The sequence below is a fragment of the Pinus tabuliformis genome, chromosome 2_2 (genome assembly GCF_031772625.1).
Source record: "Pinus tabuliformis cultivar Carrire ecotype Pingquan chromosome 2_2, CPIR1, whole genome shotgun sequence".
Taxonomy (NCBI): Eukaryota; Viridiplantae; Streptophyta; class Pinopsida; order Pinales; family Pinaceae; genus Pinus; species Pinus tabuliformis.
In genome coordinates, this window is record NC_142300.1 from 46,825,525 (window position 1) to 46,852,969 (window position 27,445).

The 27,445-nt window shown below is 37.4% G+C and overlaps 1 pseudogene; it reads left to right on the plus strand.

The window, feature by feature from the left end:
* Positions 1-15,383: 15,383 nt before the first annotated feature.
* LOC149191414 (eukaryotic translation initiation factor 6-2 pseudogene) overlaps positions 15,384-27,445 on the plus strand; it is a 37,504-nt pseudogene continuing 25,442 nt past the window's right edge.

Sequence of the window (27,445 nt, forward strand, 5' to 3'; positions counted from 1 at the left end):
AAGATACAAGGAAATCAAAGCAAGAAATGAGAGGCTTAAGGCCCAAACTTATGCTCAGTACCTGAAGTTGACTCCCACCAATCAAACAAGGCTAATGTCAGCCTTTGACATTAAAGAGGGGAAGCTGCAAATGTCATTCATCAAACCTACAGCTCAACAGCCAAAGACAACATCTGATTTCAAAAAGGTAGATTTTGAAGTGTTGCCTAGGGACATTCATCCCATAGACCAGATTGAACTACACAAACAGGCTAGAGAGATGATATACTCCACCCTAACAGGTAAAGCCATAGCTACTCATCAGCTGAAAAATTCTTTAAACAACATTTCAGCACAATTTCAGTTATAGAAGGCCTCCTCATAGGCCAAGGATACCAGGATCAAGTCCTTAGAGGACTTAGTGATAGAATTGGGACACGATCCCAAGTATATAAAAGCCACATAGCAGCTTATTAAAAAGAAGAATGATGATATAGCTGCATTGAAGAAACAACTAAAAATACCTCAGCTATAGCATCCACAAACATTAGAAGTCCTAGAAGCCTAGCAGGGGCATGAAGAACTCATGGACTTAGTCTTAAAGCTGAATGATCAACTAAAGGAAACAGAAAAGGAGTTGGACGCTTTAATTCAATTGAAGCAAAGCGACATGGCCACAACTTCCAAATATGTCATCCCTACAGTATCCACAGCAATCCCTTCTACAGTGGCAGCTTTGTTGGCACCTACAGTTCCACTTGCCACAACATTGCTAGTAACAACAGAATCTACAACAGTAATAAGTGCATCAGGAGAGAAAGAAACAGAATTAGTCAAAGCCATGGAAGAGATGTCTATCTAGGGCACATAAACAAATAGATTAAGAGAAAAGGTGCCAAGTTTGGAAACAGACTACAAACTTTCCCAACCTAAACAAAAGGAAGAAGCACGAAAGACCCAAAGAATGAGTGAAAGGATTAAAATCCTAGAGAAAGACTTGACACTGGAGAAACCCCTAGGGCAAACCAAGGAAATGTTGTGGGCCAATATCATTAACTCCGCCAAGGATATTTGGCCCTCAAATCAAGTTATTTTTTAACAAACAGAGTTAGTAAAGATAGCTACAGAAGCTATCTAGAAAGTGAAGGAGGAGTTAGGTGATAAGCCAGAGAATGCCAATAAACTCATCCACTTCCTCAACGGTAAGAATAGATATTGTTGAGATTGCAACAAGATGATGGAGCTTAGTGAAAAGAGTCTCCTTCACTAAGTGGGCCCGCAGGCAAATTATGGCGCAAGTTCTATTTTTTATCATAGTGTGAGTGATCACAATGTGGGTGACCAAAGTGTGGGTGACCACAGTGTGAGTGATCAAAGTCTATTTTTAGACTGGCTGTCAAAAATAGAAAAGTCAAATATTATTGTCTCATAATAATATTTGGACTATAAACTTGATCTTATTCTCTTGGAGCACTTCAGTTTGAGCTACAGATGTGGCCCATGCAGCTGTCAGAAGGAAGTACGCTTTTCTTATGAGTCAGTTGAGTTTTTGCATGCATGACTTCAGTTAGAACTCAATCAGTTGAGTTTGGTGGAGTTGATTGTGGAGTTGATGGAGTTGTGTTCAGTTTGACTTGGTTAAACTAGTTGTAGTTAGTCTAACTGCAAATAGACTAATGATGAGTTGTTAAACTAATTATTAACTCATAATACAACTATAGAATACATAAGTTAACTCAATTGCATGTCAGTGCATGTTCAGTTCAGCAGGGACAGGTGTTAGAGAATCAGATTGCTATCAGTTGTGACTATAGTTGTGCATCAGATCTTGCACAATCAAGGGATTGAGTATGCCAATGAGTTTGCTCATGTATTTGCCCAGTTTGTAGCTTCTGCTCACGTCTTACACATTGTGAGTGATTCTTTGGAGGTGAAATACGAGTTTGGTAGACCATTCTCATTCATTCTTGAGCAGGTATTGAGCAGTGGAGGCAGGCAAGCAGTGGAATAGATTTGGAGATCAGATCTGAGCTATATTGTGTGTAACAGGTGGAGCTGGTACTAGATTGCTTGTGATAAGCATTGTACTTTGTAATGTTACATGGTCTCAATCATTAATATACAGATAGTGTGGGGTTTTTAGCGAGATGCTTTCCCCGGGTTACATACTGTGTTAATGTGTGAATGCTCTTGATGTTTTATTGTTATTGATGCTACTATATTGATGATCAATGTAGAGGAGCTTATGTATTGTGTATGTATTCCGCAATAGTACATGATCAGGATAATCTCTGTTGAATATGTGTTAAATTATTCAAAATTTCTACAGATATGAGCTCCATGAGCTAAATATAGAAGATAGGACTGCAACCATTTTAGAAATAAGGAAGGTCCTTTCCAAAAGGAACCTTATGCTTAGTTTAGAAGAAAAGAGCCACAATATGCAGGTAGCCATTGATAGGTTCATGGCTAAATTCCAGATTTTGAGGGAGAAAAGTCTTCCCATTCATATGGTTATCAATGAAAAACTCATGACACAGTTGGACTATGATAATAGACTCAGACATTTGGCAAAGGAACAAGCAAGCACTTCATCCATAAAAGCCCTACCAACAGGAAAAGTTCTGTACAACACATTTGAGAACTTATTTTTCCTTGAGCATGAGATAAAGCATTTATTCCTCACCAAGCCTAATTTTGCCAAGTAAACTGAAGCTGATGAAATCTATAGAAGAATGATGAATGTAAAGTTACCTGACGTAGAATGGTGGGAGACAATCACTAATTTACTGTGATAAAATTTACAAGCAAAAATTCACTGCACAATAAAAACAGAACAGCCAGGTAAACATGTGAAAATAGCACATTAGGGTCAAAGAGTATCAGGGTCAAAGAGTATCATCTGAAAGGTAAAAGTTAAAGAAGACTCCAGCGTGAAACACTACAACAACAAGCCAGCATAAAAGGTTACACTCCAACGATAAAGGCCAGCACAACCATAATAAAAGGGATAGCATGAAATAGTTCAATAATTGTCTCTATCTTCTTTCAATAAGATATTTGTATTTCCTAGATTAAATCTCAAGTTGTTTTGAGATATTTTGTAATAATTTTTGTATAAATACTTCACAAATCGAAGTATGTGGGGTGGATTCTTAGACATTTCTATATACTTTCTTGATTGAAGACTGTAAGCTATTGTATCACTGTTTGGACCAGCAAGCTAGATTAATGAATAAAGTCAAGACATTTCACTGGATTCATGTGTAGTGCGAAGTACAGACAAGTATTTTCCCTTGTGATTGTTATCTTTCTTTTAAAGTTTTCCATAATCTTTAATGTATCTGAAATCTGAATGCTATAATATGGAATGATATCTCATAATTTGCTTCATTGCACTCTGTTATAACTATTATGCATTTTAATGTTTTCTGCAAATTATCTAAATTAAGGAATTCTTAGTTGCTCCTTAGTCTAGGTAGTTTTCCTTTGATCTATAGTAAAGGATTCTTAATTTCCCTTTGCTCATGATTATCCTTTGTTCCTCATTTTGATCCCGGTTTGAGGATTCTTAAGTGCCCTCTCACCTTGGTTAAGATCATTTCACCCATTCAACCTAAAGACCTGTACTTCACTCTGCTAGCTTGCCCTTTGAACACTCCCTTTAATGAGTTAATTCCAGTTCTACTGCCCTTCCTTGACTCCATAGCCCAATGGTCCAGAGACTTCATTCTATCCATCTGTTTTAAGGATTCCACCATCCAACATTCAATACAAATCCAAAACCCCCTGAACTTTAAGAACTAGCCTAAAATCCTAGCAAACAAAGCTAAATCACATAGAGAGAGCCCTCTCTGAGTCATAGTTAGCTAGAGCCTATACTTAAAATATTGGTTTGTGGTTACCTCGGTCTTTCCCTTCTTCTGATAACTTTGAAAGAAAATTCTGAGTGATGACATAGTGGTGACCATACTGGGGAACTCAAACCCTCAATTCTAATAATTCTTTAAGAAATTTTGAATCTGTATTTTGAGCCTCTTAAAGTAATTTATCAGAAGTTATTTTGAAAATCTCACAAAAGAAAACAATTAGAAAATTTTTGAAATTTTGGCTTCAAGGAGAACTCATTATACTAGGGCTAACCCAGATCGAAACCCTACCCTAGTATTTGATAGTCCTAACCTGATTTCAAGAAAATCCAAAAAAGAAGAAAGCTCAGCTAGTCACACACCATTGATTAAAGCTAATTCATGTCCTGATGAGTGGTTATTTTTAGAAGATCTTCCCTTTGATGAGCAATTTGATTTGTTATTATTTAAATTAAAGTTTGAAAGTGAAATATATGATACTGTTCTAGACCCTAATTTCATTGCAGACCTTGAAGTCCAAAAAGTCAACCAGTCAATTGATGATTACATTCTGAATTCTCCACAATCATCCCTGAGTACTGCTAAGATCCCTGAGCTTTCTGAACAATTTTCCACCACTTTCAATTCACCATTGTTCCCTTCAACTTCTAAATTCCATTCTCCACCACCATTTATACCTTCACTCCCTCACCAACCTATTATATCCCATTTACCACCTACTAGTCCTGGTTATTCATCCATTCTTCATCCACATCTTAACCCCACCCAGCCTACAGCCACGGAAAATAGATATGCTCCTCTTGTTTTACTTTCCCCACTTGTTGCTATGCCAGCAAACTACTAGAGCAAAATTGTTCAATTTGATGGCACAAGACACTACACTGCACAGGACCATGTCAATAAGATGACAAATTACTTTGAACTACATGAAATTGATATTGTGGATGTTCAAATGAGACTATTTTCTCAGACTTTAGCTGGTGATGTTAGGAAATGGTTTAGAGCATTGCCTAATAATAGTATTGATAGTTTAGAAGTATTTCATTAGCAATTTTTGAATAGATGGGAAAAGAAGAAAAATCCCCTACAAATCCTTTCAGAATATGAAAATATTAGAAGGGGACCTAATGAAACTGTTCAAGATTACTGCACTAGATTTAACAGTATATATAATGCAATCCCAGTTAATCTTAGACCCCCACCTGACTTAGCCTTAATAAAGTTCCCTGATGGATTTGACACAGATATGGCATTCCAACTTAGGGAAAGAAACCCCCCAACATTAGAAGAAATGCAAAGTGTAGCTGTTAGTGTTGAAGCTAATTTGTTAGCTAAAAGAGCTAGAGTTAGAAATGAAAAGAGAGGAACTGCTAAAGATGAAGCTTCACCATCTGACATCAAAATAGATAGTTTAGCTAAAAGTATGGAGAGACTAATGGATAGAATAGATAACATAGAAAGAAAACCCCAATGGGATAATCAACAAGCACCTCCAGTTAGAAACCCGAACTTTAGGAAAAACCAAAACCAAAACACTAGAAAAAATGGACCTGATCAGAATATTAGGCCTCCTTTTCAAGAAAATTATGCAGAAACATCCCATCCTGAAGACCCAGAGCAAGACACACAGATTAACCTGATGGGATTAGATGATGAGGATGATGTTTTCCTAACCCAAGATGATCAGGAATTGCATATGTTGCAGCAATTGCAAATCCAGTCTGGAGAGTCATTTGATTATAAGCAAGGTTATGATTCTGCCATATTTGAAGTGCATAAATAGTATAACCTAAGGAGTAAAAAGAACTCTGATATCCCTGACCAAACCAAGAAAACAGTTCCAAATCAACACAAGAAAATCAAAGAAGCCCCGGTTTCTAAAATCCTCTAGATTCTCCCCAGACAAAACCAGAATCCTTCTGGCCCCACCATTGTAGATATAACCCCTAATCAAAATTCTGATGATCAGCCATCCACTTCAATTCCCTCTAAAGAACCAGTGGAAAAACCTCAAAATTCCAGAGCTGAAAACCTACATAAAGAGGTCCTCGATAAAGGAAAAGAAGACCATCCTACTCAAATCCCTGCTGTGAAAATTCAAAACCCTCAAATAGAGAAAGCCTCTTTGCCATTCAATCTAGGAGTAGAGGTAGCTAAGCTAAAAATTTCAATCCCTTTAACAGAACTGATCAAGAACAAAACTTACAAATCACAGATAAACCAAACCTTAAACATTGCTAAAAATGAGGATTCAGTCAACCTGTTTGATGACCAACCAGAACTTATATTTGGTCCAAATGTTAATGGCAAACCACTAGAAGGAGGAGTATCACCTTTCTACATTAGCCTTAGCATCCATGACAAAATCCTACACAATGAAATGTTGGATTCTAGGGCCTCCCATAATTTAATGCCCAAATCAGTAATGGAGAAATTAAACCTAGACATTACAAGGCCTTACAAGGACTTATTCTCATTTGACTCAAGTCAAGTAAAGTGTCTAGGATTGATTAAAGACATGTGTGTTACCTTAGTTCAATATCCTGCTAAAAGAATCCTTATGGATATTGTGGTTGTTAACATCCCACTGACGTATGGTATGATGTTATCCAGATCATGGGGAGCCAAACTTTAGGGATCTTTACAACTTGATATGTCATATGCAACAATCTCTGTTTTTGGACAACCTAAGAAGTTGTACCGAGAAACTTTAATGAAATACATGGTAAGTAGCCAGGATCGGCCTCAAAACTTTCCTATCTACTCCGTACATTCAGACATTGATTCATTCATTTTGTATAATGTTGATCAAACACAAGAGACTCTTTTAGACAGTATTGATATAGAAACAAAATAAATTTCAGTTTCTATTCAAAATAAAACTAACCAAACTTTAGAACTTTCCAATAAACAAGGTGGCCAAATTGCTTTAAATGAGGAGAAGTCGGTACACCAGATGATGAAAATTATGAGCATGAGATATTATGGCATCTTGAATTTGATGGGTCAGTCAATAAGTTTGGAGCAGGAGCAGGAGTATGGATATATAATTTGGAGAACAATCACTCGGAAGGGCATGCATACAGACTGAATTTTAAATGTACTAACAATATGGTCGAGTATGAAGCACTAATTTTAGGTCTTAAATTAGTTAGGAATCTAGGAGCTAAAAGAGTTTCTGTCATGGGAGACTCTGAACTAGTTATAAAACAGATTGATGCTATATATATGACAAAGGACCCTAGATTAAGTTGTTATAGAGGAACTATTGTAGAAATACTTAACACTTTCTTAGAAACCAAGCTTGCAGTAATCCCCAGAAAACACAATATGCAAGCCCATAGTTTAGCAATGTTTGCCAACACTTGCAAGTTACCCTTCCAACCTAACCATCAATACATTGCTGAAGTTAGGCACAAACCTGCAATTCCAGATAATTTGAAGAATTGGCAAGTATTTTCTAATGATAAACAGATAAATAACTTTTTAAATTTAGAAGAAGAGTTTGCAAATCACAACATAGACACTGATACATCCATAGATCCTAACATTAAGGATGAGTTAGAAATTAATGAGATAGAAGGTGATGAACTAGATAGATTTAACCCAACTAAATTTACTAAATCAGATGTAGAAAACCTAGAGCAAGTTGAGATTGATGAAATAATTAACAAAGACACTGAAGTAATTAATCTCAAAGATAATTTCTTACCTAAGGGATTAACCCCTTTGGAAGATTTATTTGATTCAAATGATGTTCCTAGGAAACCTAAAATGGAACCAGTAAGGTCTGATATAGAGGAATGTAATATAGGCATTGATGAAAATCCAAAATTGATCAAACTTTCGAAATCATTACCTCCCACTGAAAAAGTGAAATACATTGAATTATTAAAAGAATTTCAAGATGTCTTCGCTTGGAGTTATGAGGACCTCAAATCCTATGACACCAACATCATACAACACACCATTCCTATTAAAGAAAATCAAAATCCTATTAGACAAAAACTTAGAAGGATTAATCCTATCTTATTACCTTCAATTGAAAAAGTAATTCAGAGGATGTATGATGATAAAATAATTGCACCAATCAGGTTCTCTAATTGGGTTTCAAACTTGGTGCCAACAAGGAAGAAAATTGGTGAGATCAAACTCTGTGTGGATCTCAAAAACCTCAACAAAGTGTCACTAAAAGGCAATTACCCTCTCCCCAAAATGGATCACATTTTACAAAGGGTAGTTGGATCAACCAGAATCTCATTATTGGATGGGTTTTCTGGTTACAATCATATCTTAGTTCATCGAAATGACCAACCCAAGACTACCTTCACTACTCCTTGGGGCACATTCATGTATGTGAAAATGCCCTTTGGACTAATGAATGCAGGAGCCACTTTCTAGATGGCTATGGATATAGCCTTTGCAAAAGAAATGCATGATTTCCTTGTGATATATCTAGATGACATTACTGTATTTTCAAAATCTAACAATCAACATCTGGATCATCTAAGACAAGTCTTAATTAAATGCAGGAAATATGGAATTTCCTTAAACCCCAAGAAGTCTTTGTTTGGGCTAAAAGAAGGAAAGTTATTAGGTCATATAATTTCAAAAGATGGTATCTGAATAGACCCTGCAAGAATAGAAGCCATCTTACAGATACAACATTCCAGGAACATTAGAGAATTGCAAGCTTTCTCAGGGAAAATTAACTTTCTTAGAAGATTTATTTCTAATTTAGCAGAATTAATTAGATCACTGAACAATATGCTGAAAAAGGATTCGACCATAAAATGGACTGTTGAGGCCAAGCAATCCTTTGAATACATTAAACTGGCCTTAACTAAAACACCTGTGTTAATCAGTCCAAAATTTGACAGAGATTTCATCTTATTTTCCTTTGCTTCTGAGCACACAATTGTTGCAATCCTACTGCAGAAAAAGGACCAGAGCTATGAACAACCCATTGCTTTCTTTAGAAAAGCCCTAAGAGATGCCCCTTTGAAATATAATATAATGGAAAAACAAGCCTTTGCTTTGGTCAAAGCCATCAAGGATTTCAGGGTACATCTTATATTCTCATATTAGGGCCTACGTTCCAAATTCAGTAGTCAAAGGCATCCTAACTCAAGAAGGTCCAGATGGAAAGAGGGGAAAGTGGATTGCTACTATTTTAGAATATTACATAGAAATCAAACCTACTAAGTTAATCAAGGGCCAAGGTTTATCCAAACTCATGGCTGAATTGAACTGTCAGGCCTTGGATATAAACTTTATTGCAGCAATAGACGATGGAGAGGAGATGGCGACTTCACTAATCAGCCAGGCCTTTATTGAATCACCTTGATATGCCGATATTATTTATGTTTTACAGAACTTACAAGCTCCTCCCGAATTATCTAGAACTAAAAGCAGTTTTTTAAAGATGAAATCCTTAAAATTTTGTATATTAGACAATGCTTTGTTTTGGAGAGATCATGAAGGTATTCTTCTTAATTTCCTATTAAAAGATGAATCTGACAGAGTATTGCAAGAGTTTCATGTAGGTGACTGTGGAGGACACCTTTACTGGAAGACCACTGTAGATAAGATCCTTAGAGTTGGTTTCTACTGGCCTACTTTGTTTTCTGATGTCAAGAAATATGTGACTTCCTGTCACAAATGTCAAATTTTTGAGGGAAAGAAAAAGATTTTACCTTTAGCCCTCAAGCCAATCTTTGCTAAAATACCTTTTCAACAATGGGTTTTAGACTTCATTGGTGAAATTCACACACCCTCCTCTGCCCAACACAAATGGATCCTTACTGCCACAGACTACTTCACGAAATGGATAGAGGCCATACCTTCAAGGCAAGCCAAAGACGATGTTATCATAACTTTCCTTGAAACCAACATTCTATCAAGATTTGGATGTCCAACTAAGCTCATTACTAATAATGCAGCAGCCTTTAAATCCAAAAGAATGATAGATTTCTGCAATAAGTATCATATAACCTTTGGCCATTCCACAGCCTATTATCCTCAGGGAAATCGATTGGCAGAATCCTCAAACAAAAGCCTGGTAAACATCATCAAAAAGTTGTTAGAGGACAATAAGAAAGCATGGAACAAGAAGCTAGTCAATGCCCTATGGGCAGACAGACTAACCACTAAGAAATCAATTGGTACTTCTCCCTATCAACTAGTTTATAGTATGGAAGTTGTTTTTACATCTTCCTTGGGAACACCAGTCATGAAGTTGCTTCAAGAAATGCATGGTTGAACCAAAGAGCATCTAGAGGAGAATCAACCAAACAATTAGTCTTCAACAAACCAGGGAAGAAGTCTATATCAGGTCTCAAATTGTGCAGGAAAGAGTTAAAAATATTTTTGATAAAAGAACCAAGGCCTAAGATTTCTACCTTGGTGACAAAGTGCTAAAGTGGGATTCAAGGAGGGAAGATAAAGTAAACATGGGAAATTTGATTTCCTATGGAAAGGCCCATATGTCATTTATGCTTTCAGAGGTAATAATGATTTCTTCTTGAGAGAACTTGATGGTACATAAGCAGAAGGTGAACCAGTGAATGGTCGAATGCTCAAACACTATTTTGAACCTAATTACTAATTTCTCATTTCCCATTTGTACATATTATATTTTCAAAAGTCTAGATTGGATTGGATGGTGATTTTTGAAAATGAAAACCGAAGAGAAGGCCCTAAGCTTTAAGGATTTGTTGTCATAAGTATTAATAATGCAGAAGCACAGAGGAAAATTTTACAAGGTAACATCAACAACAATTCAGGGGCTACTGATCTACAAAGTTCTTGACATTTCACTGGAAAATTCCATCCCAAAGTGGAGCCACTATAGGTTCCTATACCAATAGGAGTCATAATTTTGAATAACTCTGGTGAAACCTTGTAATATTGTACATACCTTTGCTTTCTACAAATGTTTTCCATATTAAAAAAAAAAAAATTAATAAAAAATGTAAAGAGGGTATGCCCTAAAACAATAATAAAAGGACAAAAAGAATGAAAAAGGTCAAAAATGAAAAATATATGAACCCCAAAGGACAAAAAGAGACCATGAAAGTGTGTAAGTTAAAATTCCACTGCTATTTACTTTTATGCATAATAATGATTGTGTGCAGCTTGTCACTCATGCCACTATCCATGGTAATCAAACTGTTTAATCTTGATTATACTATACTTTGGATTTTATGTTTATAGTTAGTGAATAAAATCTGACCAAACAGTGTAATCTTGGCAGATCATTAGATAGGTAGAGTGAATAAAAGGAGCTCATCAGCTTAATCTGAGCCCTTGGATGATATAAAGTTAGAATTAGATAGTTTTCTTTGTAAAAGAAAAGAAAAAGATTGATAAGGGTTTGCTAGCCTAAATGCACCCTAATAAAGTGAAGAAAAAATGGTAGGATGAGTAAGTGGGTAAGTAGTAGAAAGGTTGCAGAAATATCATGTGATTATGCAAAAACACTTATGTCATTATCTTAAATGCAATTTTCAAAAATGCATAAGTAGTGGACAAAGAAAAACAATGGTTCACAATATGGTTTATTTAACACCCCCATCATTCATTTTAACCCCTATAACACTCACTAATTTCCCTTTCATAATAAAAATATTAATACCTATAGTTCTTTAAGTCAAAGAGGCTTAGAGCATTTCTATGACTTCTGGTGGGGCCTGACCCTCGGCTTTTTGACTTAAGAAGGAAAGGTGTTAAATTCCCTTGCATTTCATTCATCCCCCACACAAACCCCATTTTCCTAAGGTTCAATTCTTTTTTCCTAGGAAAACCCCACGATAAACATATTTTATGCAAAAAACCCATCAAATGCATTTATCCTAAGTACTAAGTGTATGGAAGGCACATAATCTTCATATACCTAAGTACTATGCCCCTTCCGCTCATTTCACCTCATATTAACTTTTTAATTAAATATATAAAATTCCCGAAAACCCAGTAGCCCATATATATTTAATTCCTTTATGTTGATAATCCCACCCCTTAGTTTATTTATAAACTATATAACTATCCCATATCCCAAAAAAATATTAAAACCCCGGCCACGGTCCTTAATCCCATATTAAGCGATTCCGATAAGATTAATCTCTAATTTAATCCTATACTACCGGTGATTAGACCCATGGGTCCCCCAAAAACTTCTTGTGTAAATCACCGCGCAGCTCCATCGCCCGACCACCATTGATCGTCCTTTCCCCACATCCAACGCCCCAAGTCCATATCGGCCCAGCCCGATGTCTGCCCTTTACCCACCTGATAAGGTGGTTTTCCTCCCAACCCCCGTTGCTACATGTCAAATTATGAAAGGAATCGGGCGACCTCTCCTGAAAGCCACTTCCCTCTTAAAAGTGGTGTGATGCCCCCATTAGACCACCTTCTTGTAAAACGAAAAAAATAGCCCATTGTTCATCAATTAATGAACCCGCCAAAATCAACTATTTTCGTATATAAGCCCAATTACCCCTCTTTCACTCTTTTCGCTCATTTTCCATTTGAGAACTCAGAAAGTCATTGTGACCCCTGCAAACAGCAAATTTGCTCACAGACCTCCACCATTGCTCCACAGACACTGCAGACAGCCCAGCTCGCTCATCACTCCATACCAGAACCGTACGAACCTCTGTAGCCTCCATCAACCACCATTTACAGTCAATTTCGCCCAATTATAGGTATTTAACTGTCAAAAACCAACTCCATTGTCAAATTCCAAGTAAATTCACCCTCGTAACATTGTTAATTAATTGAAAAATACCAAATTTACTTTGATTTTTACACTCTGAGCCATAACCATCTGCAAAACCGTCGTTGCCCTAAAAACTCTGAATTACCCCCCACACTCAAAACCACAAGAACTGAGTATGGCTGCCCCAATTGCAATGGATGTAAGACCCATATCTACACCTCACTTAGACCTGGACCACCTTCCTTTAGTTGATAAAGATTTCCAAATAAAAGACACCACTACCATAAAGCCCCTGCTCAAAGTACATTGCCAAAGTAAGTACAGATGCCTCAACCATGCTAATGATATTGGCCTTTGGAAGTCAAATTTGCCCAAATACCAGTTCCCCCAAGTCCATATTTTCCCAGAGATTGTCCACTATTGTCATACCAATTACATCCCTAGTTAGAGAGTAGTCATGTCCCCAAAACAAACCATACTTTTCACCATCACTACTAAGACCATTAATGAAATGTTGTAGCTCCAAACAAGGCCAAACCTAAATCCCCTCTCAATTGGAGACTTGTTGGACCAGTATCCCAAGCTTAGTTCTACAAAATTGGCCCAATTGTTCCAAACCTTCATCAAAGAAGAAAAACACATCCCTAAGGATTCCCCTCCATATGTAGCTGCTATTTTTTCCCCATGGGGCCAGAACATTGTAGCGATGATATCATGTGTTTTGGGGTACACCACTAGTGAATACATTGATGAGTTAATCCTTGCCTTCATGTCCATCTACACTCTGGGACAGCCTACTACTGTCATTTATGACTATGCCCAATTTATAGCTGATAGGATGCATGAACAATTTCTTAGAACGAGAAATGAAAGAGTTTTCAAGTATTCCTCAGTCTTATATAATATGTTCTTGTATTATAAACCTAATAAGTTCCCATTCACCCTTCAGAAGTTGGACACCAAGGGTCAGCCCAGGTCAGTCATTGTTTGGACCCCATTGGTCCACCAATCTCAGTATCCATACTCTTATTCTGATTTTATTGATTTAGTTGTACACCCAGTCATATCAATGTTGACTAGAAGCCCTCCCCCTAGAATCAGTCCAGAAATAAAGAGAGTCCTCCAACTTTCCAAGCAGACCAAAGTGGGTTACTGGTACCTTTATCACAACCATACAGAAATCAGAATAAATGGTTGCATGCTTGCACCAGACAAGTTTCCAAGATACTTCCCAATGAGGTTGTTTGCCTTAGAGTATTACAGACAAATCATCAATGCAAATTAATTCAACTTCGTCAATGCCAACAAGAAGGCCTATTTCAAAATCAAAGATCAATTAGGTCCCTTCATATGCAATTCCAAAGAGGCAGGGAAAGAGGCAAACCTAATTCTGTAGAGAATGACGTTCCAAAGGAGTTTTATTTGGAGATATGACCCTTTGGAATTCATTACCAAGAAGAGACAAAAGGTCAAGCTAGGACCTTTCATTCTCCATCCCATACCTGAAATAGAAGCCTATGCCAACCAAATAAAATGGGTAGAAGGTACCCTAATGGACCAAGACAGCACCAAGGTAGACATAGAGAATACTCTCATTGATCTAGAAAGACAACTTGACGAGGGTTCTTTCCTGCAGGTATCAGAGAAATCAGACCAACCAGAGACAACCATGAGTACCCCTCCAATTATGCAAACTCCTCAAAATGAGGAGAAGAACCTAAAGAGAAGTAGGGAGGAGGCCACTACATCAGCAAGAGAAACCTCATATGCTCAGCCAGAAATAAGCCAAGCAAAAAGGCAGAAAATGAATCCTACCCTTGAACAGGAGGATATAGAGGGCTCAGTTGAGGTCACAAACACAGAAGGAAACAGAAGCAGGCCTACCACTCCATCTGAAGGCATGCAAGAGCCTTCCACATCACAAACTCATATGTTGGAAAGGCAGCTTAGTGTGGAAGTCTCTTCATTCAGCAGGCCTGCTAACAGGGACCAGGACATCAAGGAAAGATACAAGGAAATCAAAGAAAGAAATGAGAGGCTTAAGGCCCAAACTTATGCTTAGTACTTGAAGTTGACTCCCACCAATCAAACAAGGCTAATGTCAACTTTTGACATTAAAGAGGGGAAGCTGCAAATTTCATTCATCAAACCTATAGCTCAGCATCCAAAGATAGCATCTGATTTCAAAAAGATAGATTTTGAAGTGTTGGTCAAGGACATTCATCTCGTAGACCAGATTGAAATGCACAAATAGGCTGGAGAGACGATATACTCCACCCTGATAGGTAAAGCCATAGCTTCTCATCAGCTACAAAATTCTTTAAACAACATTTCAAGCACAATTTCAGTTAGAGAAGGCCTCCTCACAGACCAAGGATACTAGGATCAAGTCCTTAGAGGACTTAGTGATTGAATTGGGACACGATCCCAAGGATATAAAAGCCACATACCAACTTATTAAAAAGAAGAACGATGATATAGTTGCATTGAATAAACAGCTAAAAATACCTCAGCTGCAGCATCCACAAACATTGAAAGTCCTAGAAGCCCAGTAGGGGCATGAAGAACTCATGGACTTAGTCTTAAAGTTGAATGATCAAATAAAGGAAACAGAAAAGTAGTTGGATGCTTTAATTCAATTGAAGCAAAGCGACATGGCCACAACTTCCAAATATGTCATCCATACAGTATCCATAGCAGTCCCTTCTACACTGGCAGCTTCGTTGGCACCTATAGTTCCACCTGCCATAGCATTTCCAGTAACAGCAGTAAGTGCATCAGGAGAGAAAGCAGCAAAATTAGTCAAATCCATGGAAGAGATGTCTATCCAGGCCACAGAAATGAGCAGATTAAGAGAAAAGGTGGCAAGTTTGGAAACAAACTACAAACTTGCCCAACTTAAACAAAGGGAAGAAGCACAAAAGGCCCAAAGAATGAGTGAAAGGATTCAAATCCTAGAGAAAGGCTTGACACTGGAGAAACCCCTAGGGTAAACCAAGGAAACGTTGTGGGCCAATATCATTGACTCTGTCAAGGATATTTGGCCCTCAATTCAAGTTATTTTTGAACAAACAGAGTTAGTAAAGACAACTACAGAAGCTATCCAGAAAGTGAAGGAGGAGTTAGGAGATAAGCCAGAGGATGCCAAAAGACTCATTCACTTCCTCAACAGCAAGAATAGATATGAGCTCCATGAGCTAAATATAGAAGATAGGACTGCGACCATTTTAGAAATAAGGAAGGTCCTTTCCAAAAGGAACCTTATGCTTAATTTAGAAGAAAAGTGCCACAATATGCAGGTAGCCATTGATAGGTTCATGGCTAAATTCCAGATTTTGAGGGAGAAAGGTCTACCCAGTCCTATGGTTATCAATGACAAACTCATGACACAGTTGGACTATGATAATAGACTCAGACATTTGGCAAAGGAACAAGCAAGAACTTCATCCATAAAAGCCCTGCCAATAGGAAAAGTTATGTACAACATATTTGAGAACTTATTTTTCCTTGAGCATGAGATAAAACATTTATTCCTCACCAAGCCTAATTTTGCCAAGTATACTGAAGCTAACAAAATCTATAGAAGAATGACGAATGTAAAGTTACCTGATGCAGAATGGTGGGAGACAATGACTGATTTACTGTGAGAAAATTTACAAGAAAACATTCATTTCACAGTAAAAATAGAACAACCAGGTAAACAGGTGAAAACAGCACATCAGGTCAAAGAGTATTAGCTGAAAGGTAAAAGTTAAAGAAGACTCCATCGTGAAACACTACAACAACAAGCCAACATAAAAGGTTACACTCCAACGATAAAGGCCAGCACAACCATAATAAAAGGGATGGCATGAAATAGTTCAATAGTTATCTCTATCTTCTTGCAAAAAGATATTTGTATTTCCTAGATTAAGTCTCAAGTTGTTTTGAGATATTTTGTAATAATTTTTGTATAAATACTTTACAAATCGAAGTATGTGGGGTGGATTATTAGACATTTCTATAGACTTTCTTGATCGAAGACTATAAGCTATTGTATCACTGTTTGGACCAGCAAGCTGGATTAATGAATAAAGTCAAGACATTTCACTGGATTCATGTGTAGTGCGAAGTACAGACAAGTATTTTCCCTTGTGATTATTATCTTTCTTTTAAAGTTTTCCATAATATTTAATGTATCTGAAATCTGAATGCTATAATAGGGAATGATATCTCAGAATTTGCTTCATTGCACTTTGTTATAACTATTATGCATTTTAATGTTTTCTGCAAATTATCTAAATTAAGGAATTCTTAGTTGCTCCTTAGTCTAGGTAGTTTTCCTCTAATCTATAGTAAAGGATTCTTAATTGCCCTTTGCTCATGATTATCCTTTTTTCCTCATTTTGATCCCGGTTTGAGGATTCTTAAGTGCCCTCTCACCTTGGGTAAGATCTTTTCACCCATTCGACCTAAATACATGTATTTCACTCTGCTAGCTTGCCCTTTGAACACTCCCTTTAATGAGTTAATTCCAGTTCTACTGCCCTTCCTTGACTCCATAGCCCAATGGTCCGGAGACTTCATTCTATCCATCTGTTTTAAGGATTTAACCATCCAACATTCAATACAAATTCAAAACCCCCTGAACTTTAAGAACTAGCCTAAAATCCCAGCAAACAAAGCTAAATCATATAGAGAGAGCCCTCTCTAAGTCATAGGTTGGCTAGAGCCTATACTTAAAAGATTGGTTTGTGGTTGCCTCAGTCTTTCCCTTCTTCTGATAACTTTTAAGGAAAATTCTAAGTGATAACAAGGAATACTCATGTTTTTGTCTAGAAAAGACTAACAAGGATGTTATGAGATCGTGGGCAACAATTTTTTAAGACGCATAAACAAATTGGTGCTCTTTCATGTTTTAAGAGTCGAGAAAGAAACAAAGATGACTCTATCACTTTCGATTTGAAACGAGCTCAAAAGGACAAGTGCTCGGATGATATTTTAAGTTTAATGAGTCAAAAAGATCAAATGACTACTCAGGATGATCTAGGTAAAAAGGATTACCAGGTAACCATGAACTGCAAAATACCTCCCGATGAACCGAGAAGTACGGGCAGGTAATCTCCTCGAATGTTGTGTTCGGTGTATCACGTTTACAAGGCGGTAGACTCGGCTTCCTATGGATAAAGGATTGCAACCTAATGGGGTCTCCCTTTATATACACGATGGTACAGGGAGCACAAGTCCGTACTAGCATTGTCTAGTGCCAAAGCTAACGACAGCTGCTAAGTTTAAAGATGCTAGAACATGTCTCTAGCCTAGACCTTCTAGATTTGATCATTAGGTTGCAAATGCGCCTTAGGTTAATTGAGTTAATTTTAAAGTTTATATTGAATTATGTCTCGGTTTTTCAAGCCTTAGCGATGTGACTCGAAAGATCCTATATGCAGCTAAATGGGACAAGACTCTTTCAATTCGATGAATTATTTACACTAGAGAGAGTAGAAAACACAATAAAATGTAAACAATCAAGCAATCGAAATCAAAATGATTTTTTCACCACTTTACTTTTTTAAAATAAACTAATGAAAACTTCTTTCCAATTCCTGTTTTCCTAATAAATGCACTTCAAGCAGTCATTTCACAAGTAAAGAGAATTCCTTTTTCTTTTCAAATGAAAATGCAACTCTAGTCATCAATGAGGCTAACTAACATAACGCATTGATGCAACAAACTAGAATTATGTACTTTTCATGAAATGACAAAATGAATCTTTCATAAAACACTTCAAGGAAAAAAATTTCGAGACAATCAATCCTCAAGCAAATGAAAAGACACAAAAGAGATTTTCTTCTAAACCAATGACACAATGACTCTATCAAAAACAAGACAAGCACTGTGATCTATGTTGGAAAAGAGACGCTTAAGCAAATGAAACCTTTCAAACTTGTGTGATGGAGATCAAAGCAACAAGAGGACTACAAATGAAATGCAAGGAGTAAATTCACCAATCACTTGACTCACTGAGTTCACAATCAGCTGAATGGATGACAACCTAGATGCCCTAGGGCCACCAACCATCCAAGGACTCAAGAAATCAAGTAAAAAGAAGGCAAATCAACAAACACATAAACCAAACCAAATGAAGCTTTCTAGTCAGGGAGAAAACAGTCTAAACAAGCTTAGAGGCAGAAATCAAGAGAGCAAGACACACTGGTCGAGTTCTAGGGAAAACTCTAATCTTTACCTACAGGCATCGATGCGACGACCTAACTAACAACAAGCACTAGAAGGGGGTCGGCACAACTGTTTCTGAGAAATTTGTGCTGATCAGCACGGTTGTTAAGAAAATAAACACGTTGACCGAGGATGCAAGGAAAAAATAAAAAATTTCTAATGCTGAGACCAGACTTGCTACTGTAAATTTCAGACCCAGAGCAATAAAACAGGCAAAGAATACAAGAATAAAGGGAAATGGTGATACTAGAAAAGTTCACACAAAACCATGGAATCACAAACAAACCAACAGAAGGATTGGCTCCCCAGCGAAGTAGCCAATTTGTGGTGTAGGTAAATTCTAAGTGCGGACACAAAAAATTCCTTTGGCCTGAGAGAGCGGGTCTAGCCACAAACAAACAATCTATGGAAGATCTCCTTAAGCTAGAATCAAATAACATGGCCTACCTCTTAGTACGTTATTCCGCTTGGTGATGATCTTGCTTCCTCACTCCAACTATCTTCTATTTCCTTCCTTCGAATACCTGAAACAAGTAAACAACAGAAAACAACAAACATGATAACATACAAATTGCATTCATCCTACTTAACAAGTCAAGAAACATTAAGCCATAAACATGTTAGATGACATTTCATGTAGGAAATAAATCGATAGTTGCATCTATATTAGTTCAAGAAGAGATTACAACCAATGTCTTGATGTTGTTGTTCTCCTCTGGCATATTCAGGTTCCCACACACTTCTGCCAGCATCTCATGGATAGCCCCAACAAAGGTAGTCTCAAGGATCTTCCCTTTAGTCTTCAAAACAAACCAAACTCACAATTCTCCCTTAAACACAAACTAGAAAGCTACAAACTATGGGTAACTTGCTGACTACTCCAAAATCAAAACTTCAGCCATAACTTAATTAGGACTAAAATCTAGCTTGTGCTTGGGAAAAAGAGAGGTTTATATAGCTTGGATGGAGGGGATATGGTTCCTCTTCTCATGGGAGAAGGCCTTATCTCTTGGATTAGTTCCATCCTAATAGGGGAAAGGAGCCCAAATTGACCTCCTCGACTCCATCCAACCTAACCATTTACCAGACTTCTGTTACGAAGCTTCTAGAGCTGGAAGCTTCGGCTCCATCTTTAAAAAAAATTCCAAAAGAGGTTCAGTGCGACTGAGAAAGGGGTCAGTCGATCCGATCGGCGCTAGGGACAGTTGTAATCCCTGCATATCAGCATGAGGAGGACACGGGTAATTAGCATCGGTCTTGTAAATTGGGATAAACATAATATTTTTGGGAAATGATGCAAAAGGGAATTGTTCTACTCATGAATAGGGACACAATGGGAGTTTCTTCATGATAGGAAAGCATGTCGAGTACACTATAGAGGTCCTCCAAGATCGTGGACGGGGAGTACAGGGACAATGAAAAAAAAATTTTGTAAAAACCCAAAATCATATTATATGATCCCAACGACAATACATTCAAATGTGTTGATGTAGGCATACCATTCAACTCAAATGCACAAGCTCTTACTTAGTGGTGAACTCTCTTCTTTGTACCTATAGCAAACTTCACTAACCAAGATTCTACATGCACTTCCTTATTCAAACCACACTTATTATACAAGTCAGGATTAACACAACTATTATTAGATCCATGGTCAATCAAAATAGAAACAACTTGATCATAAAGCTTACTATCCATCTCGATAATAGACGCCTGGTGATTTACTTTCCTATTATCCAACGCTACATAAATCCAAGGAACACTCTATCCAACATCCCCCACTGTCTATGCTTCCTGGGCACTGTAAATATGCGGTCTACCACCTTGATGTTGTGGACACTCTCTCCGACGATCCTTGCCACAAATCCAACAATGTAAAGGCTTCCATCCTACACCCTTGTTCTTCTCCTAAAACTGAAATTTTTGTCCTCTGTTAGATGCACTGAACTTTTTGTTTGGTGCTACATTCTCTTCGTTACCTGTGTCCCGAGGCCTTGTTCACTTATTATCCCATTTTCCTTTATTCTTTGCATTGCCTCTCCAGTACTGATTAGTTTCAAATATGCACTTTGATTTCTCATAACAATGCTTTAACTTCTAGATGGCCTCCTCTAATGATTTAGGCTCATCAAACTCAATCATGTATTTGAATGCTACCGGAAACCCACAAATGAACCTTTGAATCTTCGCTTTCTCCTCCTTCAGATAAGGCACATACCTCAATAACTCTAAAAATATGCTAGTGTACTCATCAGTCATAGATCCCATCTTCAGCTCATAGAATTCTTTTTGCCCTGTCATCATAATATCTCTTTGATAGATACTTCTTCCTGAATAGTCTCTCGAACTCACTCCAATTCAACTCCTCTTCATGGCAAATTTTAGGGGCTAATATTTCCAAGTGGGCTAATTTTCCATGATTTTTCCAAAAAAAAGATTCGCCAATTTCCATTTTTTTTAAATGAATCACCAAAATTTTACAATATAAAACTATTTTTCCTTAAAAATCGCCAACATTATATAGAGAGTATATATAAAATCATTATAAATTTTAATAATTTTACAAATACATCAATAAACATTATATAGTTTGCATATTAGGGACCAGTGATATTCGCCAATCTTTTTAAACTTCAAGATAATTTTCCATCATTAAAATTTTCCCTGCTCCTCTTCATGAATACCTCTGACATTCTTTACATCTTCCCAAAAAATATTTGCTTTACCTTTAAGACTGAATGTAGCTATTTCCTTCATGTTCGTTGAGTAGTCATGCATCCTGAAGAACTTATTCATACCAAGAAACCATGCTTTAGAATCCGGTGACTTCTTCATTTACCCATCAAATGTAGGTGGCTTTGCTTTCTTGAACTCATCTAGAAAATATCCCCTCTCGCCCCTCCTGTAAGGATGATAATGATGATGATACCTGTCTAAACCATAACTAGAATAATGCCCATGTCCACTACCTTGTCTATCAGGTGTATCCAAGAATATGCCATCTCTGATAATGTCATCTCTATCTGACCTATGCCCACCATGTGACCTGCTACCATATACCCCATTAGTCTTATCCTCCTGCCCATGGCTGATCTGAATTGGTCCATGTCTTTGCAAGTTTGACAAACTCTAAAGGATAATTGCATTAACTTATGATTGCTTCTCTTGTGCCTACACAATCCTATAATTATCTGCTTTGCAACTCCTTATTTTTTTCCTTCAAACTTCTCAATGTGTCTGTTGTGTCAAAAGAGTACCCAACACCATGTTCATCATTTGATCCATAGGGAGAGTCTCGTGAACTGTACTCTACCATTTTTCTAGTCACATTTTATCTTCTCCTCTTGCAAGGTATATCATGTTATCTAAATCAAATCATAAACAAACTAACATACCTCAGTTTAGTTTGGGGAGGATATCTTGTCTACAAGGTCAACCAGATTAGCACAATACATATATAATCACAATCATCGCAGTATATAGACATCATCTTGATCGCCATCCAGTTCTCATACATAATTCCACAACCACACGCCAAGTAGACGCAATGCATGCATGACAACATATGTACGACACACATGCATACACGATACATACAAACACTAACATGCATTCATGATGAATAGATTTTGACAACAACACCATCATGCATACACAACAAGCAAACAAACCACAAGCACAAGGATCTATATGCAACTGACAAAAACATATGAGAACACATTAATCCGAGGATAATATAAACCAAACATCACCCAAGGAGAATGGAAACCACGCTCTGATACCACTCTGTAACACCCTCCTCCCACATTTAGCCAAGTTAACTAGTCCGTTGGGGTAAACATGTGATGAGAGGATACTATGATGTGATTCAACTTGCCATGTACAGTTAAGGTAGTGGAACTAACTAAACACAACCAATTTGACCCTCCACACATGCTACAGAACCTTCAGGAGCCAGCCAACCCTTCCAAGTGACCAACCCCTGAGACAAATTGACCTTTTACTGACTTGGGCCCTCAACCGCTCCCATGACAAGCCATACATGTGACTGAGGCCTTCCATTCACTCCCATAGCAATGCATGCCAGCGATTGTGGACTTTTTCATCTAGTTTTAAGCCAACAACACTGGATTTTGTGCCACCTTTTCAGGGCTAGGACTCAAGCCACTTCCAAGAACTTAATTAAAACATCAAAAATGATTAATAACATCAGAACAAGATTACTAATACAAACATTTTATCAATGACTTGACTAGACCCCTACTAGCCATGATATGCATTTCGTCAAACATATCACAAATATGTAATCTACAGGTCATATCAACAGATCTGAGCATAGGGGTCTCATACTTATTTGAGATTTGTAAGGAAGCATTGATGCCTTATCACGTTGCATTATCATCCATTAGGTCATATATTCATTTTTCATTCTTTTTCTAATCAAAACATGATGAGATTCATACATCAAATTTTATTATAAAACATATTCATAACCAACATAAATAACAAGGATATAAAATCCATAAGAATCATATCTGAACAAGCTCATTTACAAATGAAATGCCAAAGAGAATGAACTCTTATTAATGAATGCATAAGCCAACCAGGTTTGGGACTTCCACGAACCACCTGACCATAGATTGGTTGAACCAAATCTTTCTTTCAACCAATCACCCATGTGCCATATTCCAAGCATGAATGTGGGATCTCATGAAACAAATCAACCAAAACCAAACCAAGGCTTCTATATGCCAAACTACTTCAACCCTCAACCAATGATTCCACCTCATAGTCAGACATCACTAACCATCACCAGATCGAACTCTACCCAATTTGTACAGGGCTCTAGAGCATTTGTTCCAACCAGGGCTTCAAAGACTAGTAACTCAACCTAAAATTGTTGTTGGGCTTCCAGAGTGTTTGTCCAACCAAGGCTTTTAGGACTAGTAACTCAACCCGCCAAGGGCTTCTAGATAATTTTTCCAACCAATGCTTCTAGGACTAGTAACTTAACCCAAATTGTTACAGGGCTTTCAGAGCATTTTTCCAACCAAGGCTTCCAGGAAATACTAACTCAACCCAAAACTATAAGGAACATGAGAACTAACTAGAAAACAAAAGGAAAGACACCCACAACACCATGGACAACCAGGAAATGGAAAGGCTAGGCAAATCCATCGTCAATCTAGGCAATCCTCCATGCCAATGACATATTATAACCAAGAAACAAAATGCATGTGCCATGCATGTCAAAACTAGCAAGGAAATCACGCATGCAACTTGGGACCTGCAAGCAAAACTCATTGTAGCTGCTGGTATCGATGTCCTCTTGTGATTTATTGTTCTTCCTTTTCCTTCTTGCTCCAAATCCCAAGTATGCCAAACTCCTCTAAGAGTGCTCCAAGAAAACTCCAAGTGTCCAAGAGTATGAGAGAGAGAGTAGAAAATGAGAGCTCGAAACCTAAACTAACAAAAACCTACAAACTAATCCTCAAAAGCCTTTTTATTAATGAGGCCTCTATTTTCTTCATTTTCCATTATTTTCCTTCATTTTCCTCCTCACATGCAACATGTGACCTTTCACCTTCCTTTTCTCCTAATTTCCATTATTTTCATAAAATGCCAATTAATGCAACTTTGCCTTTCCAAAGCCTTTGCGATTGCCTTTTCCAATTTCCATAACCATTAATTAATCACAAGTGATGTCCATCACTATGTCCCATGACCTTGGTCATTATTTTTCCTTTATTAACTTTATTACATGGATTTTTAACCAGGGTTGTTACAATAAGAGCCATAACTAGAATCTATCATAAAATCATGTTTATAACCAAAATATAACCATAATAATAACAATGATATAGCAACTATCAAAGTCGCATAATAGCAAGTCCATTTAAACATAAAATACAAGAGGAAAAGAGTTCTTATTAACACATGCAAAATCCAACCAAGTTAGGGACTTCCACATACAACCCGACCAAAGATTGGGTTGAACCAAATATTTCTTTCATCTACCTCATGCTATATTCTAAGCATAAATGTGGGACTCAGAATAAAACAACTAGGCTTCCTCATTCTTTACCACAATCCCACAAAAATCAGTCAAGGGATTCCTAGGCTCGAAACAAGCACCTACACAACCATGTTTTTCTGTAATATCGCCATTACCGATCAAGGGATTCCTAGGCCTAAACAAAAAACATACACTACTAGGCTTTACCGCAATCCCTTCAAAAACATTCAAGGGATCACTAAGCCCTAAACAAGCTTGGATGCCTCCAGATTTCTTCACCAATACCTTGATGAATTTTCCTCTCTCCACCCTTGGGCTTTACCGCAATCCTGCCAAAACCAGTCAAGCGATTCCTAGGCCCTTGTGAATTTCCTGAGGCCACCCCACCCGGTTCCAAAACTATCTGACAATCTAAAGCTCAACTAAATGAAAGAACCCCATCACACCATGGATATCTGGAAATGGAAAGGCAAAGCTGAAACCATTGTCACACTTGGAAAAACCCATGTCAATGACAGTAGGAGAACCAAATACACACATGCATGTACCACGCATGCCAAAACTAGCAAGGAAATCATACATGCAACTTGATACCTGCAAGTAATCTCGTTGTAGTTGCTTGATCCAACTCTTCTTTGTTTGATATTTTATTTCCTTTGTTTTCTTTCCCTTCATTTGCCTTCCTTTCTCCAATGCTAGAGTGCTCCAAGAATGCTCTAAGTGTGCAAGAGTATGAGAGAGAGAGATCCAACCCAAAGTTGTCAAAAAGTTGTGAACTGGTCCTCAGAAGCCTTTTTATCATTGAGGCCTCTATTTTCTTCAATTTCCTATATTATTCCTTCAATTTCCTCCTCACATACAAATTGTGAGCTTTCACCTTCCTTTTCTCCTATTTTCCATTATTTTCATAGATAAAATGTCAAATAATGCCTCTTTTCCTTTTCAAAGCCTTTTTCATTGCCTTCGTAAATTCCCTTAGCCATACTAAACCAAATGAACACCCACTAGGATGTTTTGTCCAACATTCAACTTGGAATATGTGTCCCATGACCTTGGTCTTATTTTTCCCTTATTAACTTTATTATAAGAACTTTTAACCTGGGGTTGTTACACGACTACACATATGTTTCCTTGGCATGTCGCATAGAGGGGTCACTTGCTAAGGATATTTACTAAGAAAAATAGAATCATAAATATAGTATATTAAATAGCCAAAGTAAGACCTATAAAGAACTGTTGGACACCAACACTGGAATACAAGGCTTGAACTAGAGAAGGGATAACCAGAAGAGAGGATACTCCCCTACAAACTAGATGCAATACAAAAATTTTGAAAGCACACCATCCCCTAGGGTCCCAAAACCATGCCAGATTATTAAGATACATACCACCACAACCAATCCTACTCCTATAATTTACATAACATAAGAACAAAGGTAGGATAACTTTCTTACACAAGTCGACTACAAAAACATCATAGCATGCCAAACCAATACAACACCCACCCAAAAAATGGATAAACTAGAGTAGAAGAAATCAAATATTCAAGGCCATGTGACTTACAATCAGATAAATTAACAAATAAAATCATGGTCACTAGAATTATACATATCAGAGCGCTCACTAAGATATCAATTCTTATGAATCATAGAGCTAGTGCAAACACCCTCTAATTGTTAGTGCAAGAGCCCTACCCCTACCAATAGTCCACAACAACATATCCCCATACTCTCCATGTATATTTTCATCCCCCTAGAATCCTATGTTTCGCCACCTGACTTATGCTCACATGAAAAAGGATTGCCCCATATTCAAAGACCATGCCTCCTTCATGCCCACTGGGAGGAAACCGAATCAACTCCACCACTTCCAAGTCTTTAACCATAGAAATTTCCTTAAGCACATACCTCTAAAATTTCCAATGACAAACCTCCATCCTTATTGTAACACCCTTCTCCCACATTTACCCAAGTTAACCAGTCTGATGTGGTAAACATGTGACAAGAGGCTACTATGATGTGAATCAAATCCACATGTATAGTTAAGGAAGTGGAACCCACAAAACATAACCAATCTGACCCTCCACACATGCTACTAAACCTTAAGGAGCCAACCAACCCTTCCAAGTGACCAACCCCTTAGACAACTTGGCCTTTGACTAATCTAGACCCTTAGTCACTCCCATGACAACCCATGCATGTGACTGGGGCCTTCCATTCACTCCCACAATAAGGCATGCCAATGACTGTGTAATTTTTCAGCTAGTTCTAAGCTCGTGACCTCAGATTTTGTGCCACTTTTTCAGTGCCAGGACTTATGGCACTGCCCAGAACTTCATGAAAACTTCAGAAATGATAAATAACATTCGAACAAGATTACTAATGCAAAAATGTGATCAATGACTTAACTGGATCCCTACTAACCATGACATGAATTTCGTCAAACATACCACAAATATGTAATCTACAGGTCATAACAACATACCTGAGCATAGGGGTCTCATACTTATCTGATATTCATAAGGGAGCATTGATGCCTTATCACAATAGATGCATTATCATCTATTAGGTCATATATTCATAGTTCATTCTTTTGGTAATTTAAACATGATGAGAGCCATACATCAAGTCTGTCATAAAAGATATTCAT